Source organism: Sciurus vulgaris, assembly GCF_902686455.1.
Source record: "Sciurus vulgaris genome assembly, chromosome: 9".
Lineage (NCBI taxonomy): Eukaryota > Metazoa > Chordata > Mammalia > Rodentia > Sciuridae > Sciurus > Sciurus vulgaris.
In genome coordinates this window covers 29,423,778-29,440,206 of record NC_136469.1, presented here as the reverse complement: position 1 = coordinate 29,440,206, position 16,429 = coordinate 29,423,778, and the positions used below count along the sequence as shown (strand labels likewise).

General features: G+C 40.5%; 1 protein-coding gene across 6 annotated transcripts in view; it reads right to left on the bottom strand.

Moving 5' to 3' along the window:
- Positions 1 to 16,429, bottom strand: part of FHIP1A (FHF complex subunit HOOK interacting protein 1A) — a 294,902-nt gene that overhangs the window by 221,101 nt on the left and 57,372 nt on the right. For 5 of the 6 annotated variants that reach the window (XM_079154187.1, XM_079154189.1, XM_079154186.1 and 2 more), the window contains exon 2: positions 2,111 to 2,236. The gene's annotated coding sequence lies outside the window, so the exon portion shown is untranslated. Of the gene's footprint in view, positions 1 to 2,110; positions 2,237 to 10,323; positions 10,616 to 16,429 lie in introns of those variants that run through there. The other variant, XM_079154188.1, reaches the window with a different exon arrangement.

Here is a 16,429-nt window from a genome sequence, read left to right as displayed (position 1 = left end):
TTATCTTTTTATGTGGTGCTGAGGATCGAATCCAGTACCCCACACAAACTAGGCAAGTTGCTACCCCTCAGCCACAACTCCAGTCCCAACATGAATGTTCTTAATCCTATGAACTGTACACTTGAAAATGGTTAAGATGGTGAATTTTATGGTACAGGTATTTTACCATAATTTTTTAAACTTGAACTTAGTAAAATATATCATACCAATGAATAAAATATTTTAAGAAAGAAATAAGAATCTGAAGTAAATAGCCTTATTTTAAAAATTATAGTCACATTTTACTTACTAAAGTATATTATGTCTCAACTTTATCATGCACAGAATTCTATACTATTGTATATATCTTTTATTTTTTAACATCCAAAATGTATGTTTTTTTAAAGTAAAGGTATAAATTGTAGATCTGAAAATATCTTTAAACACACACACACACACACACACACACATACACGTATATATGTATAAACACACAGAAATTACATTCTGTAAGTTTATAGGAACAATGACCAAAGAATGTACTTGGAATTAAAGATCATAATGAAAACTTCCTATCAAAGCCTACTGCTCCATTTCATGTTAATACTCCCTTTCATATAGAGGATTCAAAGCATTTCACAAGATCTCAGGGCACTAGAAAGAAAACAGTTTGGCTTTTAAACCATAAAATCATGCAGCAAAACTCTGTTCACGGTATCTACTAAAAAACACTGTGCTGGATGCTAAATGGCATAATCCAGATTCCAGGGGCTTCCGCTGCCAACCCTTCACTCTTGACCCCTGACTTGATCAAGATGTCTGGCATACAAAACAGTAGCACATTTGAAAGGCACCCATTTAACAAAATTTAGCATGTGACATCTAGACAAGAAAAGTAAACTCCATTTGTATCCAAGGAAAAATAGCTCCCCTTCAAATTTAGCCAAAAAATTTATATGCTTAATTATATTCTCAACCTGATCTAATAAAAATGCATTCTACTGTCATGTATAACTAATTAGGACAAATTTTTTTTTAAAAATCAAGACAAAAAAAGCTACTTGAAAATATAATCCTGTATCAAAAGAGTATACTAAGTTGTTTTATTCAAAGCAAAAATAGAGCAAACAACTATGCAATAGTTTTAACCGTTTTACAAAAATACAGATTATTGATTTGACTGCTCCAGGGTGTCAATCTTTGGGTATGTTTACTTGTAAAATGTGAATTCCCAAGTTCTGGCTACCATTCTAATTCTGACACTATAGATAAGAGCTATTAACCTGAATTTTTTTTTTTTTTTTTTTTTTTTTTTTTTTTTTTTTGGTGCTACGGAATGAACCCAGGACCTTGCTCATACTAAGCCTGCGCCCTACCATTAAGCTACACCCCCAAACCTGTAATTTGAAAATTTTAATGTGTATTTTTAACAAGCACTCTAATAATACTCTGGGAAACACTGCAAAATACCCACAGGGGATCATTCAAAAGAGGCAAATTATAAAGCCTTAAAGGTATATCTCTAAGGATGTTTAGATATCATCTTATTTGACCTGAGTAACATAGGAACGGCTGTACAACATTGGCAGAGAGATAGATAGGACTGACTGGCTTTAATAAGAAAGAATGTCAACATTTATGCTCTTGAATAATTATGCCTCTCTATAAACCACCAACATAATCGCTTACTTTAATAACGCCATCACTGTTTGAAACTCCAATTCACTTCTTGGAACTAATTTTCAATACAGCGTGTGGGCCTACGAGTACTCACACAAATTACAAAGAGGACACCTGGCTTCCCTCTGCTACTGCGCCTTCTTGGTTCTGATCAAATCAGAGTGCCCACTGCATCGCCCTACCTGTAAACAATTTGAGTCTGTTTCTGGGAACACCCTTACAGGCCTGAAAGATGCCACCACAGAAAATGGGGTGCTTAAGAGGATGCTTCTACAGGACCAGGAGGCATCTCACCAAAAAATAATTTCAAAATGCTTTGAGTAGCACGTCAAGTTCAGGCCCTCAAAAACTCTCTTGAACACAATGATGTTCACTCGGATGTGTGCGTTCAAGTGGGATTCTTCTTAAGTGTATTAGGGACCCCGCTGATGTGCAATCAAGGCAGGCGTACCTGTGACTGCTTCCCTCGACAGCCCACGGCTGCGTTGTGTCTGCTGACCGCCCTCTTCAGAGGAGTGCGTAAGTCTTCTCCAACATTTGGCTCTCCCAGGAACCTGCACAAGACGACTTTCAGGATCTACAGAAAGGAATAGAAAAAAGTCCCAAAATCATTAACTAACTGAAAACACCCAGCCCACATTTCTCTATTTTTCCTCCCCTCCTGTTCTTCACTATTTGTTGTGAACTGAGTAAATTCTCTTCACCCTGCATTTGCTTCATCATAAGAAATAAGTGAAAAGTAAATATTTAGAAATCTGAATGCTAGCCAAAAATGAGAAAACCCTGCTGGGCAGGGGAAAGCAACAAAGGAGTCTTCCATTTTCTAACAGATGTAAAGTAATTTACATGTTTCTTTCAGAAGAAAATAAAAATTATGAAACTAAACAAATTCACATCCATGGATCGATGGCATAGTGCACAGATGATAAAGACAATATAAAACAGCAAAGCAGTGGCCACGATGACTTTATAAACAACTTTCAAAACATAGGCAATGCTCCCAAAATATTCCCTGATACCTCTGACCTATCTAGACACTGACAGTTAAAAATCTGATTTTGGGCCACCCCAGGGGCAGCTGATCTGTGACCGGTGCCTCACGTCATCGGGCCTAGCTGGCAAGATCAGTTTCACAACACAAACCCATGTCTTCATCCTTAGTGAACAACAAGGAAAACAAGAGTGTGAGGAGAAGCAAGCTGGGAAGTCACCCTGCCTGAGAGAAGTGCAGTGGGCCAAAGCTGGAGGGGTCCAGGACAAACACATAAGGTGGCTCCCCCAGACAGAGGTGCGAGAGGCAGAAGTGAAGTAACTACGAGGCAGAACCACAGGCTTTAACATCACGATGGTGGAAGCTAGAGAAAACTTCCGCCGTGTAAAGGGAGCTATCCCGTACCTAGGGTAGACCACACTTAGGGTTAAAAACTGGAAACCGCTGAAAGCCAGCGCCAGAGGAACTGTCAAGAAAGTCTGCCACAAGCACACAATTTACTTAATCACAATTCTGTCTGCTATTAACAAAAGTGACAAGTTTATAATAAAGTGGGAAGATGTCATTTGCAAAAAAAGAGGAAAGAAAAAGCAGAGTGCAACAGGGTAATTAATATGATCACAACTCCTTATGCAAAAGCAAAATAAGACATGATTTCTTTTGATAGAGTTATAAACATTAGGTGAAATACTGCCCCTTTCTGTAGGTTGAGGTGAGCAATACAAATCTGAATCTTATAGAACAAATGTATCTTTTCTTTATATACTAAGGATTTCCCAAGACCCAGATGGTGAGCCACCCTTGATGGCAATGGTCCAATAAAGACAGTTCCATAGAAGTCTTATGAGAGGGTGTGTGTGGTGTGTGCATGCTTAACCTAGAGGTGGCTTCAAAAGCATAGAATGTAATAAATTTGATTATAATAAATGTCTCATGAAAAGAGCAGAAGAGAATGGGGACACAAGGTGACCTTAATCTTTCAAACTGCACAGCAGTGGCTCTGACTGGGCATGAGAAGAGTGGTGTGTGAAAAGGATAACCCAGATTGGCCTTCTTCACTGTCACCAATTAATCACTTATCAAGCACCTGGGAACCAGCAAGAGCACCTCTGGGCAATAAACTGCAAGAGGTTTTGGAAGTAAGAGAATCGTGCTGCTTCCAGAACCCCATGAACGGTTCCATCACATGTACTGGAGAGACACCGGCTCTTCTGCTGCCTCTTAACAATGACAGATCACTGCCAGAGGCCTCCAGGGTGACTCGAGCCTTCCTCAGTCTGTGACAGGGGACTTGTGAAAGGATGCCCCTAATTCCACAGAAGCACTTCTCCCATCTGGGTGTGATCACCATACACCTCGCCTCGTGCTCCACATTTTTAGGCATCACACACATGTGCTTTTTCTTGGGTAATAAGACATCACCGTGGGTCAGTAAGGACTTTACCAAGTGCCACTCATATTTCACATCACGAGTGCACCAGCAGCAATGCTTTCCGACTTCAAAGGAAGCAAGGGCCTTTGAGAGCAATGTACAATGACATCGAAGCAAAGTCAGATGGGACGCACGTAAACTGAAAGGGCTGTCTTAGAATTCACTAGGTCTCAATAATTCTCTTGGTTGTCATCCATTTAAAAACAAAATATGTCACGTGCCAGAAAGTGGGGACTATGGTGGTTAAGGGGAGACGGTGGCAGTTAACAGGTCAATCACACTCAGCTCTCTCTCCAGGCAAGCGCTTTCCTTCTAACAAAACATAATAAAGTCAGATTCAGGCTCACAGTCCTTCTGTGTAATAACCATGTCACGTCCCTAATTTCAACAGAGGAACAAAATTTAAAGCTCATTTCCAGATGGCATAAATTCAGTTAACTTAGACCTCGGCAGCGCCAAGTGCAGAATCTGCTGAGGTAGAATGGGCACAAAGGCCCAGCGAAACCGCCAAGTGAGCTCTGTGGCAGGTGGGGTGCGTGCTGCTGTCCCAGTGGGGGACTGCTCCCGTGTGGAGCAGCATAGGCAGGGGCGCTGGCACAGGAGGTGTGGATTTACCCAAGCCCAGTGTAAACCAGCCCGGGACGTAATCAAGGCCTTTCCTGGAGGCTGACCAAAAACTCGACCAACAAGACAGAAAAGTCAAACCAGTCAACAAGTTTTCAAATACACAGTGGACTTAGCTAATCATTGAATAATTTCATTCTTTGAAAGGGCTGAACTTGCACAGGTGACACATCATATCCACATGTGGACACCTGTAGAGTAGAACAGAGCGTTCCACACAGGCTCGGTCTCCTCTGACTCTAATGATAACTTAGGGTCTGAAAACGGCTGGACCCACTTGGATCACAGAAATCCAGTCCCTGAAGTTCACAGGTGAGCAACCGAAGCCCAGGAGGATGGGCTGAGTAGACGGAAAATGGTGAAGACGCAGGAGCCGGACCCTCAGCTCCACAGCGACGCACCCTCTGCAGTCTACCCATCAGGCTGACTGCATTCCTCCCACTGGCCAATAAACCAGGAAAAGCTGAATCAAGGGAAGCCCCCACTTTCATCCAGTCAACCCCTGAGATTTCATAGGAATAACACAGAATTCCCTTTTATACTCAAGTAACCCAGTGCAATTCGGATGACTCTGGGAGGGTCTCAACCACAGGGCATATGATGAGTTGGAGCGTATGACAAGGGAGGGAAAAGAGAACAGGCAGAGTCCACACGCATCTTAGGAATAAGTCAGGAATACTGATGTACTGAAAAGAATGACGAAGGTGAACAAAACCAATTCGAGTAAGGTCATGTTTTCCAACGTGACAATCACTTGATGTTGCTAAAAAAAAAAAAAAAAAAAAGGAAAGAAAAGAAAAAGTAGCCACTGCTTCAAGTTTTGTAATCAAATAAACTGGGGAAGTTCTGTTCCCAAATAAGCCTTTTGAATGCTGGCAGAGTGCAAAACGTGCAGCACGGCTCTAGAAAGTCCTTATAAAAGGAGCTGTTCAGTCTTACTTGACCCAGCATCTCCCTGCAGCTGCCATCTTTGGTTTACAGAGCATGTACTGACACCCACCAAGAAACACACTTCAGCCAGCATAGTGGTGCATGCCCATGATCCCAGCAACTGGGGAGGCTGAGGTAGGAGGACCAAAAGTTGGAGGCCAGACTCAGCACCTTACAGCAAAACCCTCACAACTTAGCAAGACCCTGTCTCAAAATTAAAAATAAAAAAAGGACTGGGGATATAGTTCAGTAGTAAAGCATCCCTGGACTCAATTCCCAGTATCAAAAAATAAGTAAAATTTAAAAATAAGCACCGTACGGGAAGAATACACGGCACTGTTGCTGAATCCCTCAGCATGACACCCATTAAGGGACATTCTCAGTGAGACAGGCTTCCTCTCCAGACTCAGCTGCTACATCAGCTCCCAAGGAAACGGAATCCTGTGATCACAATGAAAATAACGATCACCACTGACATATACTAAGTGCTAAGTGCAAGGTATATGCTGTTCACATTTATTTTAGAAGAGGTTACCTGTGTCTTCAGGCACCAAATTATTAGAAGTTGCATCTATTCACATATAAACAAAATAACTTGTATGAATCATTTTTATACAAATAAACATGGTATATATTGTTGTACCCCTCACTTTTCCCACCTCCCAAACAACCTATTGGTGATGTTTACAAATTGCTACAAAAAGACATGCATTGACATCTTTTTATTACTGTACCCTTTCTAATATACAGCCTTAGTATAACATGATTATTATGTCACTAGTGGACATTTGAGTTTTTCACATATGTGTGCATATCTTTTTTACAGTACTGAAGACTGAACCCAGGGCCTTGTACATGCTACATCCCAGCCCTTATTATTTTACTTTGAGACAGGTCTCACTAAGTTGTCCAGGCTGTCCTCAAATTTGTGATCTTGCTGCCTCAACCACCAAGTAGCTGAGATTACAGGTGAGTGCCACCATGCCTGGCTGCTTCCAGTCTTTAGCCATAGTTTGTACCACTACAATCAGTATCTCCATATGTACACCATTTCCTCATGCCTTCAGTACTTATGTATATGAATGGTGCATTCATAGACCACATGAATGTAGATGTATGTAGGACTATGTATCTGTATCTAAGATAAATTTCTAAACTGAAATTTCTAATCTAAAGAATATGAAATTTTTCATATTATAGATGTTGCCAAAATTCCCAAAAAGAAATTATAAAATGTACTCATACTCTCTATAGAGGTTATAAAACTTTTTAAACCCTGCCCTTCTGATGGTGATGAATGGTACTTAGTGTAGCTGTAATGTGTGAATCTCTTACAATGAAAACAATTAAGCATGCTTCCCTGTGTCTAAGAGCCACTGTGACTCTCCTTCCTGTAGACTATTTGTGCCCTTTGCTCATTTTTCTGCTGGACTGTTAGACGTTTACTATGGACATGTAGGGGCTCTTATTATGTATGAAAATTAGTCCCTCTGTAATATGAGAAGTATTATCCCCAACTTTTTTCTTCCTTTTGTTTTTTTTTAACATCACCAAAGTTATCAATCTCTCCTTCTATGACCTCTCAGTTTTCTGTTTTACCTAGGTCACATGTACTCCAAAATTATAATTTTCCAATGTTCTTCTCAAACCTAGTTTAATTTTTTAATTGTTTATGTAGATTGATTTGGGCTTAAATTTGAGGTACAGCTGCAACTAGTGCCTTTTTCCCCTGGATGACTACCTGGTTATCCTACTACTATTGACTGAATAGAAGATCTTTCTCCAACTAATAGGAAATACCACCTTTATCATATGCTAAATATGGTATTTGGTAATACCAATGTTTCAATTATTGCAGCCTTGCTATGTTAGGGTTTTCATCTCTTTTTCAGAATTATCCTAGCTATTTACTTTTCCAAGTGAACACAGAATCAGCTTGTTTAATCCCCCACAAAAATCCTGTGGTTATTTTTTACTGGCATTAAACATACAGATTAATTTAGGAAGAATTAACATCTTTAAGAATATGACAGCTCTTCTAATTTTTTCATATATTATTTGTAACCCTAAGGAACATTTTCAAATGGCTTCATATACAGCATACATATTTCTTAAATTCTTAGATATTTTATTTTATCCTTTTATATGCTAATGGTCTTTTCTTGTATTAAAACTTCTGACTTCTCATTATTGGTGTATATAAGAACTATGGTTGTAGATACATTATTTGGTATCCAGGCACATTTATAAATTATCTTATTCTTTACAATTAGTTTTTACTCTCACAAATATTCTAATCACTGATTCCATTATTTGAAAACAACAATCATCTCCTTTCTGATTTTTATGCCTTTGTAATTTTTTTCTCTTTTCCAGCTGCATTGGCTTGTGATTCCAAAACACCATTAATAGTGAAAAGTATGGATAGCTCTATTTTTTTCCTGATTTAATGGCAATGTTCTCAAACTTCCTCTTAAGTTTGAGATGGTTTGGGGATTGAAAGTGCCTCACTTTGCTAGGCTATTTCCCTATTATATTTTGAGGGATTTTTAAAAATCATAATAGATTATTGAGTTTTCTCAAATGCCTTTTATATTAAAGTGATCATTTTTTCTACTTATATTTGATAAAATAATGAATATCATTAGTAAATTTCACACTAGTGCATCTTCTTCACCTGTCACGGTGTTCTCTTGTTTTAATGTGTGCAGGTCCATGTTCAACGTGGTATCTCGCCCCATCGCTAAGCAGCCCTGCAAGGTGGTGCTTGTTCCCGCCCACTCTACCCTTTGCTCTAGTCACTGTGCTCCTCGCTTTCCTTATACGCACTGGTCTATCTCACCTCCAAAAATGTGCAGGGCCTGCCATACGTGCCATTCCCTGAGTCCTCTGTCCCCAGACATCCTCATGCATCACTTCTCTCTGTATTTCTGCTCCCCTGTAACCTAACTAGAGAGACCTTTCCTGTCAACCTCACATAAAACAGAAACTGCCCTCCCATCTGGTCACCCTCCACCCTGACCCTGGTTTTGCTTGTAGCACCTGTCATAATTCACAGGTGGAATGTATGTACAATATTTAATTTCTATTCCATTTAACCCAGAATGTAAGTTCCATGAGAGAAGAGACTTGGTCTGCCTTACTTACTGGGGGATTCCAATACCAAGAACAGGCCCAGCATATGGAAAGTACTTAACATTTGTTGAATGGATCAATGAAAAAAAAAAAAAATAAGTGTATGAATGAATACTCATCTTACCCACAAGAAAACTGAAGTTTAAAGAGATGAAGCAAAATCTCAGTGGGAGAGCCAAAATAGGAACACCCGCCTAACTTTCACTTCCTCACCCTTAACCACTGAAACAAATGGCAGGCGATTTTAGGTCAGAGAAAAAGCTCACATGATCTTATGAATAGTAAAGTACAAGTTAACGACACGACTGCCTGGAAGTCAGAGGAAACCTGTGCAGATGGTCCCTCCACACCGTGAGTGAAAAATTCAGAAGACAGCCCGCAAGGAATTCCTTGGGCATTAAGGGAATTACAGTAAGTGAGCGCTCCTTTCTCAACACAACAGACCCACAGCGAGCAGCAGGAAGCTCCACCCTCATCCGTATGTGATGTGTCCTTAAATAGCCAAAAGATAAAACTGGCTGCTTCAAGACCAAATGGCCAATAAACATGTTTACCACTGGCGTCGGCAGACACATACTAGAAGCACCACTCCCCAGGGGACAAGCCACTAGGGGACAGACACTAAGGACCTAACTTTGAAAACACTATTAGGAAAGACAGTGGAATGAATCTGACATAACCGCCCTATGTTCATATATGAATACACCACAGTGAATCTCATCATCATGTACATCCACAAGACTGAGGTCCTACTTAGAATAAGTTACACTCTGTATATATAACATGTCAAAATACACTCTCCTGTCATGCATATCTAAAAAGAACAAATAAGGAAAAGAAAATTATTTGCTCTTTTGAAGTTGAATTTTTTTTTAGGTTTCAACAGACAAGTTACAATTAGGTATTCTTCATCAACAGGATACATTCTTTCTTCAACTTTAAGCTAAAAGCAAAAATTCACAAATCTCCACATATGACATTAACTGGCATATTTAATTGGTTTTCAGAATTTAAGCAAACTCTGTATTTTAGTGGTGGCTGAGCCACCACTGCAAATTGTCACATTTCATTCTATCCTTGTAAAGCATAATGAACAAAGATTGAGCTAGTGAGGCAGAACTAAATGTTTTGAACCTGTGAATTTAAAAAGCAAAGGCCCATTTGCATTATTTCTAAATAGTAAATAATATCATCTTCCAACATTTCACTATCAAATTACAGTCATTTTTCCACCAGCACACACTAGAGGAAAGCCACAAAAGGACTTTTCTAACAGTTCATTCTATTATTGCTCATAACCTTCTAAATATTTCTCCTCATTGGCGTCTATTCAAAGGTAAATGGAAGGCAGTAAAATTTATGGAAAATATATTCAACTGCTTAAAATACATCAACCAAAAGGAAAAAGATTGTAGAACTCTATTACGAATTGTGAAATTACAACGCCATCACTAAACCTTCGGTTTCAATGATGAGTAACAAAACTGACAGACAGGTCAGATTCCAAAACATCTCCCACTCAGAGTCTGACTCTTTCATCTCAAATTCTCACCTTGGTCAAAGCCAGAGTAAACACTTGTCCTTCACATTTTTACACAGCATCACTTTGTATGCCACAAATATATGCTTTCACACCAAGGAGGAAGCAAATTCCAGGGCACTGGGCAAATTTCCACCTCTTCAACCACTCTGTTGATTGTTCCCTTGACTTTCCTGGCTGTCAAGACAGCTGGAGGAGGAAAAGGATCTTTATGTAAAACTGTGAAGTGTAACCAGGTGAGTTTGCCTTGAAGCTCAGTGCACAAGACGGGTAAAATAAAACTCGGGTCTCGGGTTTTAACTTTAGCTATGAAAATTGTATTCTAGCACTTGACTCAAATGTTGCAGGATTTTAATATAATAAGATAATTAAAGTGAAAATCAAATGAAGTCAAGTTTTACATTTCATGAGCCATGAAAAAGACTTAAAGAAGAATTGTTTCGTGTAAAATTTTAAAGATACCATACTGAGCCGGGTGTGGTGGCACATGCCTATTCTCTCAGCGATTTGGGAGGCTGAGGCAGAAGGATCCCAAGTTCAAAACTAACCTCAGCAATTTAGCAAGGCCTTAAGCAACAATTCAACAAGACCATGCCTCAAAAGAAAAAATTAAAAGGGTCAGGGATGTGACTCAGTAATGAAAGGCCCCTGGTTAAACTCCTCAACCACCCAAAAAAAAAAAAAAAAGATACCACAGTTTATCAAGTTGGGGGCAGGGGTGACAATTGTACCACTTCAGCAATACCTTAGAGTAGGGAAGGGAGGGAGTCTAAAGAGTATTAACTTTTTTTTTTTTTTTTTTTTAAGGAGGCTAGAGTCTTAAAATTAAAAAAAAAAAAAGCAGATTAGCACTAAGAAAAACTAAAAAACTTACCTTAATAAAACTTGGCTTAATACAGGAAAGGGATTTATTCATCTTGCTTAATACTATTCCATTTTATTAGTCCTGTCTCTAAGAATTCCAGAGACATTTATACACATCATCTAGAATATTGTCCATTTACCAGAATAAGAGGGAAAGCACTGCCATTGTCATTTACACGCATGGAACAGAGACAGAGAACGAATGACTTTCAGGAAACTTCTAAGCAGTGAAGTCAGGCAGTACACCCTTACTTGGCATAGGCTTTTTGGTGGAGGACAGAGGTGAAACAAACAACAAAACCGGAAATAGGTGCAATATAAGATTGGTTTAAGTAAACCGAGCAGATTTGGAGTTTATTGTGCAACGGTCATGCCACTGACTTACAGGAAAGGTAGGCTTGACAAAATTCCAATTACACTCCAACATTCGAAAATGCCTTTGTTATTTTGAGCCCTCATGTGCTGCATGTCCTATAATCCAAACAAACAGACTCACGTGGGCTCAGCCACTTAGGTTTATTTCTGCCTTTGAATCACGAATGCAAAAAATATTCAAAAGCATGAAGTGGCTGGCAAAATTCCAACTTTCACATGCAATCCCAAACACGGAAAGCACCGAGACAATGAAGTAAGACAAGTTGCTCTAAAAATCACAGCAAAAAGAAAAGATTTCACCTCCCTCAGAGGCAGGCTCAAAAAGGAGAGTGTGATAAACATCCCTGCGGTCACAGGATACCTGGGGTGCATCTCTGTTGTATTTGTTTACATGTTTCCCTCCCAAGAGGCTCTGATCTTTGAAGGCAAAGAGGCAGCTTTATATTACCCTGGCCTATCAACCATGGAATTCAAAGAAATGAGCCAAAGGTAGAGTCAATTAACCTTTCTTAAATTCTCCTTGACAAAAAATAAACAAATAAATAAATAAATGTCATAGCATTTTTTATGTTATGAGAATGTTTTCTCCAAAAAATTTTTGTTTGGGTGCTGGGGAGGGAACCCAGGGCTTCACAAATGCTAGGTAAGCACTCTACCACCGAACTACACCCCCAGCCCTTAATTTTTAAAAATAAAAAAGTCATGGCCTGAATACACATTAAAAGCCAAATAACAGGGAAAGAACTCTCTTTACTCATAAGACAAAGCTATTGTAAAGTCAGACCATGACTTTGTAATAATGTTTTTTTCCAATAAACAATAAGCCTTGGAATTACACAAGTATTTCCTAACTCTACATCTATGTCCGGTGTCTGTCCAGACAGGTAAGTCCTCAACCTCAAATGCCCACCGTGCTGTGCCTAGTTTCTGGGTCTGCTGATTAGCATATCAGAATTTCCTTTTTTTTTTTTTTTTTTTTTGGTTTTTATTTTGAGATGGGGTCTGTGTTACACAGGCTGGGCTTTGAACCCCTGGGCTCAAGTGATTCTCTTACCTCAGCCTCCCAAGCAGCTGGATTTCCCTTCTTTATTTAGGTGCAAATAGATTCTGTAGTACTAGGTTCCACCATAGGAAGCATAAATTTGGACTCCTGTTTTGGTTTCGTTTATTTTGTTTTCTTCTTGGAAAAAATTTATACTAAAGTTAAAAAAGGTTTGATGCCAGGAAAGACCCAGAATTAGAAGGAACTTGAGGGAAATCCAGAGGCCTGCTCCGCTTAAGGCTCCCTCCTAAGCCTTGAAACTTCTCTATTCTGTTCCCAAGAAACATTAAGGACCATCACTCCAGGTTAGGGACCAATTAGTCCATCGTTCCAGAGCTCCTAAACCAAACATCTGCTCTGGTCTCCCCTAATCTCCTCTGCATTTCACTCATTGATCCCCAGACACTGAGATTTCCCTCAGATTAAAACAACAAAAACCTCATTCAAGTAAAATGTGATCTTTGGCATCATACTCTGACTTTGAAAGGTCAAGTCCACACCAGCCAGCATTTGAGGCAATTGGTTAACATCATGCCCACTGTCTCTGCCCCACAAATTAAAATCACAGAGTAAAAATGCAATTTGGACACAGGCCAAAGAAAGGAAAATGAAAACTTCAGTAGAAGGATGCAGAGGGCAAAGATGTTATCAATTACCCAGTCGAAACTCATAATCCTGACATCAGGACTAGAACAACACAGCTCTCACATGAACCATCAGGTTTCACTAGTCAGACTATAAGAAGTCAGGGCAGGAACCCTCTTCCCTTTATTCTCATTACTGTTCAACAAACCACAGGTGCAAAATCTTAAAATTAATATAGATATTTTATATCCCCCCCACCAAAAATGTCCAAATGGCATTACTATGTATGTACCTGATAGAAAGATGGAGTTCCTCTCTCAGGGTTCACTGTCATTATCAAATCTCCAACTTGCTGGCTGAGAAAATCACCACCCACGCTCACTAATACCTACCTGATGGCAGGGAACTGAAATAAATGACTGACATCTTGATGCCCTTTGCAGTGACCCCACTGGAGTGAAAGAGTAATTCAAGTCAGAACAAGAATCTTTATGAGAGGTTTTCTAAGAGTGCGTAGTCCTTGTGGAAATGCTCTGGCCCCAAGCCTCTGCACAAACACCTTTTATATGCCAGCCTGCCCTAAAACACAGTACCTCTTTACTAACTGAATCACAGACATGGCATATTTGCAAAATAAAAGTGAATGAAATGTCCACATCTACGGCTTTCTTTCCCACACTATTAGGCAAAAAGCACAAGTGGAATAAGTTAAGGCGCTGACCTCTGGCTTGAGCACAAATGGAACCATCCCGCCACACGTTATTTAAAAATGCGAAGCACAATTCCTGAGTTAATTTGTCACTTGGAGAAAGCACTGTGCTTTTATGATGAGAATTCATTTATGAGAAGCTCTTAGCAGCTTTCCCCTTAACCTTCTCAATTTATCTTACATTTGCTACTCTTCCACAGCAAACTTTTATGTGCAATTTTAAGGCTGTGTAATGTAAGTTACAAGGGCACTAGTTTTGGAACCCAAAGAACAATCTAATGAAAATGAGGTGATGCTACCAGCTGCCAATGGTTTGCCCTCTCCTGACCCAACATGCTAAAAAATATGATTCCAGAGGATTTTGTAAGATCTTCATAGAGGACAGAAGAGGGGCTAGAGCCAGCTTTTATTTGACTGAGAAATGGGGAAATCATATCTACATCTACAAAGCTGTGTTTTTTAAAAAACCACTAAAATAAGGAACAGCAAAAAAGAAATCCACAATTTTAACCTGATCTGCTTCCTTTAGAGAGAAGAGTGACTTTAAGCATTCTTACTGGGAAGCAATCAATCTTTTAGACACAATGAGCTTGAGACTTCTCTAGGCATCATCCAAACTGGAAGATGGTGGTGGTGGTGTTTGTTTTTTTGCAGTGCTGGGGAAGGAATCCAGGCCTCGCACATGCTAAGCACACTACCACTGAGCTACCCACCCCCCAACCCCAAGCATACTTAGAAGCAACCAGAGCATGAGCCTCAGGGTAGTGTCCAAAATGTTTATGCAATGGGTTAACCTAGTCACACTGTGTCCCTCTTTTCTCTAAGCCTCAGTGTCCCCATGGATAAACAGGGAAAATACCCTCCAGCTCTGTGGACTTACAAGGTTGAATTGGACAAAAGAAACTGAACACACTGGGAAGCAGTATCTGTTGACCACAGCAACAAGGGTACGCCCCTCCCAAACACCAAAACCAGAACAGCAAGACTGCACCAAGACGTCTTACTCCACTTGATGTCACAGCAACACGGGCGCTGACAAGACTGAAAGAAGACCTCAACATCCGGACTGAAAGCTCTCCCAGTTCGAATGGTTGCAATTTTATGAAAATGTAAAAGTATTACCCAAAAGCAACTAAAGCAATGATTCATCAGGGAGAATAGAGGGGGAAGGGAGGGGCAATAGATCCTTTCTCAATCTGATAAAAACTACAGGCCCCTTCCACCTACCAAAAAAAAACAACTCCATATAATCAAACAGCCCCACCCCCACCCCCACCCCCAGTGTTCAGATTGAACTCTGGGCCTCACTCATGCTGGGCATGTGTTCTACCATTGAGCTACGTCCCCAGCACAGAGCTTACTTTTCTGATACCAGGGGATCCCAGGCTAGGAATCCCCAGTTGCAGACTGTTGGATGACTGTGTAGTCAGTCACAAAGACACAAGAAAAAGAAATAGGCTCATAATGATAACTAAGTACCCAGGTAAGATTATGGTTACCTAGGTATCACAGGCGCCATGCTTAGGAAACCCTCCATTTCCCACAACACGTGAAGTTGAAAGGTCTTCAATTCCCAGGCACCTTAGCACTATTCAGACAAACGAGGCCTTCCTCCACCAAGCAGAAAATCACTCCCTTTGATAAGCAACCAAACAACCAGGTTTCCAACAAAGGTAACAGCTAAAGAAGTGTGGCTGCTTCAGAATTTCCACATGATGGGGGCTTGGTGGTGGCAGTGTAACTGGAAGCCCCATTGAGGGGATGTGTTTTGACACTGAGGTCGCTTGAGACTGCACATAAGATTGAAAAATGTACTGAATTTCCACAGCGAGGCAAGAAGCACGCTGCAGGAGGGCACAGGATAAGGCATCCCAACTCTTGGCATCATGGTCATCTGTCACTTTAACATGCAACAGAATCGCCCAGAGGGGTTTACTAAATGCAAATTCCTGGGCTTAGGAAAAAAATTTGGAGGGCTTTGGCTACACCCTCAAAGTTCCCAATTCAGCAGCTGTGGAGTACGGGCCAAGAATTCCCCTTCTAACAAGTTTTAGGGGATGCTGATGGCATTACTCAGGGGACCACACTTTGAGAGTCACTGATCTCTACAATTACAGCCTAGCTCTTCTAGGACACCCCAACTCCTAAGCACTCTAGTAGTGCCATCCAGATGCCGCATGCATTATCGAATTTAATAAAAATGAACCAGTTCCCCCCGTCACCCAGGTCTGCCTCTCACCCACGGTGCCACAAGTGTGCGTTGATTGGGCTGAACATTCATGATACACACTCAGCTTCCTGCTGGCTGGCAGTGTCTGCTGGACATTCACATCAGAGAAATGCAGAGGAAGAACTTGGAGCAGGTTTGTTTTAACATTTTACCCTCAGGAAGCAATAAACAGCAAATCGGTGCTGGGAGGGTTTACTTCACCCAGTAATCCACCCATGCCTCCGGAGCTGTGGTTTTCCAGTTGGGCTCCACCAAGGCCCAGACACATCAAGGTTTGGGGTGGGAGGGGAGGAGAGAAATGACCGAGGCTTTG